General features: G+C 36.5%; 1 non-coding gene across 1 annotated transcript; it reads right to left on the bottom strand.

The window, feature by feature from the left end:
- Positions 1-4,229: 4,229 nt before the first annotated feature.
- On the bottom strand, positions 4,230-4,374 carry LOC116278821 (U4 spliceosomal RNA). Its single transcript, XR_012074760.1, has one exon. It is a non-coding gene; the product is annotated as a U4 spliceosomal RNA (small nuclear RNA).
- Between the last annotated feature and the right edge of the window lie 1,015 nt (positions 4,375-5,389).

The raw sequence follows: 5,389 nt of genomic DNA on the forward strand, positions 1-5,389 counted from the left end.
TGCTCAAAGAAACACTAAAGTTTCCCAAATGGAAAAATGTGACCGATATTTAATCTTTCCTATCTGAATGTATACATAAATATTTCACTATTTAAAAGAAGTTTTTTAGGAGTCTACTATAAAATGCATTGCAGTATTTTGTAATGTTAAGCAGTATTACTCTTTGCCAGAATGAAATTTCTGAATGAACTGCATTCTATCTTCACATAAATATTGGTTATAATTAATGTTCATGTTATATTGTTCCTAAAACAGACATTGTAAGGTTGTTCTTAAACAGATTTATCTTTGGAAAATTTTAAATATAGCCTTATCCAGGGGCACAAGAATAAATTCTTAAAGTCTTTTTTTAGCTGTATCATTTTTTGCAGCATATAATCAAGTTAATAGTGACTACATTTATGTTCAATAGGAAAAAAAACAATAATTCTTGCCAAGGAGAAAAAAAAAATACCAAGGAAATAGCACAACCTGGAAATACTCTAAGATTCTGAAAGATCTTGTTTTTAGTAACATATAAATATCTTTAGCAAATTATAGGTCCTTTTTGGCACCCCAATAATCAGAGTATGTTTAAGTTTTTGCCAAAATTGAAGTCATCTAGTATATTTTATATTTCACATGCAGTATAGAAACTTTAATATATCTATTAATCATTTTAAAATCATTTAAACAATGAAGCTATACCACAAATTGTTATTAAAGAAATGTGAAAAGAAAGCTGGAGAGTAAGAGATGAAATTGCATTGAAAATGTATGATTTGAGTAACATGCTGGATGCTGTACATTTGCATTGAACAGGACACAGATGCTGACAGTCTAGTGGATGAGACACAAATAAGAAATAAGCAATTAAAACACCGTGGGACAATTAGTCAAACAGGAAAAATCATATTCGAGTACCTTGCAAGGGCACCTAAATGAGTCTTGGCAGAGGAAGGATCATCAGAAGAAAAATTCTTGTCTAAGAAGGAGCAACAATAAGCCAAAAGGAACACAAGCCATCACAGAAATAGAGGTCACTTGATAAGACTGGAGTAATGAGTATAATGGACTTTGGGAGGTGGGAGGTGAAGGGTGAGGCTGAGGAAGGAAGCAGATCTGGAAGAGCCTGTAACAAGGTAAGGAGCTTAAATCTTCTAAAAGAATAAAAAGAAATAACCAACAACCACACCAAAGGGCGCTGACACAACTGTCAGCAGTTTGGGGTGATCTTTCTGGTTGCATCGGGAGGACGAACGGAAGGGATCGAAGACCAAAATCTAGGAGGAGAGTCAAGACTGGGAGCTGTATTAGGGTTCCCCAAAGAAACAGAAACAGCAGGATATAAAGGTTTACATAAGAGGAAATCAGTTATAGGAACCAGTTCACGGTGTTATGGAGGCCAAGAAGTCCCACAAACTGCTGCCTACAAGCTGAAGAACCAGGAAAGATGGTGGTAAAATAATTCAGCTCAAGTCCAAAGGTCTGAGAACCTATGGGAGTGAGGGGACAGAGTGGTCACTGGTCTAAGTCCCAGACTCTGAAGGCCCAAGAATCTGGAGCTTCAATATCTGAAGGAGGAGAAGATGGAGGTCCCAGGTCATGAAAAGAGAGAGAATTTGCCCAAGTCTCACCTTGTTTTTATTCTATTAGGCCCTCAACAGATTGGATGGTGTCTCCCCACATTGGTGGGGGTGACTCTCTTAACTCAGTCTCCTGAATCAAATACTAATCTCTTCCAGAGATACCTCACAGATACACCCAGAAATAATGTTTTACCAGCTATCTGTGATCTCTTAGCCCAGTCAAGCTGACATACAAAATTAACCATCATAGGAGCCTGTAGCATTAATTCAGGTGAGAGGTTATAAAAGCACTGGGAAAGGAGAGAAGATAGATTTTGGAGCTATTTAGGAGGTATGGGATCGAATGTACACAGGGAGGGAAAGCAAAACTCACTGAAATAGGAACATGGAAAGAGGACTAGGTATAGGGAGGGAGGGTGATAAATGCAGTTGTAGACATGCTGTCCATCCTTTGAAAAGCCTGGATCTGAATGTCAAATAAGCAGTTGGATACATGGGAAGATCTGGTGGAGAGGCATCATGGAGTTGTGATATACAAATGAGATTAAAAATTGACATCTTTTCCAAATACTCTTGACCCTTGAACAATGCAGGGGTTAGGGGTGCCAGCAGTTGAAAATCCAAATATAACTTACAGTCGCTCTCCATATCCACGGTTCCATACCTGCAGATTCAACCAACTGTGCATCATGCAGTACTGTCGTATTTACTACTGAAAAGAACCCATGTGGAAATGGACCAATGCAGTTCATACCCATGTTGTTCAAAGGTCAATCGTATACATATGCAATTCAAAGAACACCATCATCTAAATGCATTATATATAATGTTTTTACTAAAGCAATAATAGTCTGATCAAGAAAGTAAACAATGATATGACCAGGATACCTTTTTGAAAGAAGAACTGAAAGAGTATCAATGAAATTAAAAAAAAAAAAAAAAAGCAAAACAGTAAGATTAGACTGAAGATGAAAAATGTAATGGGACTCGATTCAGAATTTGTCCTTTATTTAAAGAGATACGGTCTAGCACCTGTTTTGATGTTGCTCTTGTGTTTTATTTTTGTTTATTTGTGGAATCAGTAGGTCTTGGTAAGATCACTCAGCTTTTACAGCATCGTAAGGCAATCTGTTTCCAAAACCAGCTGTAACTATCTACTTCCCATGGAGGAAAGATCCATCAATTACAGCTCAGGTTATTTGTCAGTTATGTAGCTTAAAAATTCTTTGGCAGATAGGATTAAAGTGTGAGAATTGATCCTGAACTCCAGCTGAGGGGCCTGTGAAATTATAAAGATAATATGTTCACTACAACATCTCCTGCTGCCCAATTTAAAGGTGCTGGGTAGGAGGTCAGTGGAAAGGGAAAGCAGTTGGATGGCACTACTTGAAATATTTTAAATAAATGTTTTGTGAGACTAACGTATTATATAAAATGAATGATTTTTTTTTTTTTTGGCTAAGCAGAATCTTCATCCAATCACTTAATTTATGAATGAGAGGTTTCAATTAGACTTGCGTCTTCTGGTCAATCCAGTTTTTAGCAGAGCATTTTCTCCAGGGTATAATTTTTAATGCCTGTCTAGTCTTTTTTATTTTGAATGACTAATAAGAAAGACTTCGGTTTTTTCCTACTTTTTCCTCAACAAACAATTCTGTGGTCTAATAATTCTCACATAGACAAACTCGCTTACAACCTTCTGCAGGGATATTTAATCACTTTATGAGCAGATCTGCTGCTCAGAAGCAGTGTGGAAACTCATAGATCCCAAGGTTGTTACTCTGTAAGTTGGCTGGGTGAACCAAAACAAACAGAAATCATGACACCTCAGGTGCAGGGAGGATAATAATAGCTCAGTGGTAGAGCGTATGCTTAGCATGCATGAGGTCCTGGGTGCCATTCCCAACACCTCCATTATGAAAAAATAAGATAAAAATACTTTTTAAAATGACATCTTTGGGTTTTTCTTTGGAATAGCCAGGTATCCTGAAATCATATAGTTAATCACATACAAAAGCTGAGGTTGCTTGACTGATTTGTTCCAGGTGGACTTTAGGTATATACAAAGCAGCATATAGTGTAGCAAAATAAAAATAATTCCCAACTCGTTGAAAGAATGGAAGGAAAAGAACATGAAGGCGGGAAGAAAGAAGGAACCAGGAATAAGGGCAGGACACAAGATGCATGAGGTGGAATCCAGTGGCAAAAGATGAACTCAAAGCGTGCTCTAAGCTTGAAACATCAAGTAGAAAATTGCATTTAATTACAAGTTTGACAGTATCTACGAGGGAAAAATGAAGCATTAGTGAAAAAGTCTGTCTAATTTTGATTTGCAATCTGAGAGGAAGAGAGGGGACCCTTTATAGAGGAATGAACAATAAGTTCCCATCATTACAGGAGACACAGCGAGGGCTTCTCTCACTGTGTCTAATGATGTCCCTCACAGAAGCGGCTGATGTAACGCCTGTGTTGTAAGAGAAATCTCAGAAATGGGAGAGAATTAGGTGTTGAATTACCAATATGACTCCCAGTCAGGAAAGGTTAAGAGCCCCAAGTATATCATTACAGTTTATTTACTGAAAAATAGAAAGTAATAAACAGTACAGTGTGCAAAAATTTTATGTTGTGATTTGTTTTAGAGCTTAACAAGCCAGAATGGCCAGTTAAAAATCTCAGAAATTCAACTATGGCAGAAAGCCTGAGTATTTCAAGCCATCACAGCGCGGTATTGGGAAAAGTTTTCAATTAGCATTAATCGTGCCTCGGATAAATCTCATTGGCTATGACCCTGCTGCTGCCCAAAGCTGAGCTTCCCTAACTTTTTTTTTTAGATATGAATTACATCATTATCTATTTATTTGCCTTCAGACAGATTTTTTTACATAAATAAAATATACATATATTTTAAACTTACATATACACACACACACACACAAACACACACACACACACACACACACACACTGCTTATTGTTTCTAAGAACTGAACTTCCATAACTTCTAACAGCCTGATTTTGCTGGGGGCAGGTCATGAATAATCCTACCGAGACCAAATTTCACTTCTGTAAAAAAGGAATTAATACTATCAATTCAGAAGTTTTTTCTCAAGATTAAGCAAAATACTGCACATAAACAGCTTTTCATCACACTATCTGAAATACTCTTCCCTTTAATTATCTGAAGGATCTTTTAATTATATCTTGAAGATGTATTTCAGGGTTTCAGGGATATCAAAGTTGTTTTATAACTACCCCACATGATAATTTATGTGGATTCACAGTTATATGCATAGAGACCTATGAAAGATATTTTCATTGTTATTATTAATAATCATACCCACAATTTTTTGAGCTCCTAGAATGTGGACATCAAGCTAATAAACGCTTGATGTGTTTCACCCTCTGCAACGTTAACACAATACTTATGAAGCAAGTGTTATTATTCTACCCATTTTATAAGCTGTGAACTTACAGGGATAAAGCTACTGAGCTCGGGTTAGAAATGTGAAGTTTGTCAAAGGAGAAGAAGGCAAAACTAAAAGACACTGTATGACGGAAGGGAAAAAAAGAAATATTTAAATACAGAAAACTTCTGTTAGACAACAAAATTAGACCCTTTTAAATTATAGGTATTTACTGATAACTGGTATGGGACTTTTTGATAAAAACATATTTGAAGGCCAATTTTTTTAAAAACTATGTTTAGTACACAGTAAAAGTTTTCAGGTAATTTGAAGAGCATCCTAATCATTATAATGTTCCAAACCCAGGGAGCCCACACACACCTCTAGATCTGATGTCTATCACCAAAAGGGCCCGGTT

This window comes from Vicugna pacos, chromosome 7, assembly GCF_048564905.1.
Source record: "Vicugna pacos chromosome 7, VicPac4, whole genome shotgun sequence".
Taxonomy (NCBI): domain Eukaryota; kingdom Metazoa; phylum Chordata; class Mammalia; order Artiodactyla; family Camelidae; genus Vicugna; species Vicugna pacos.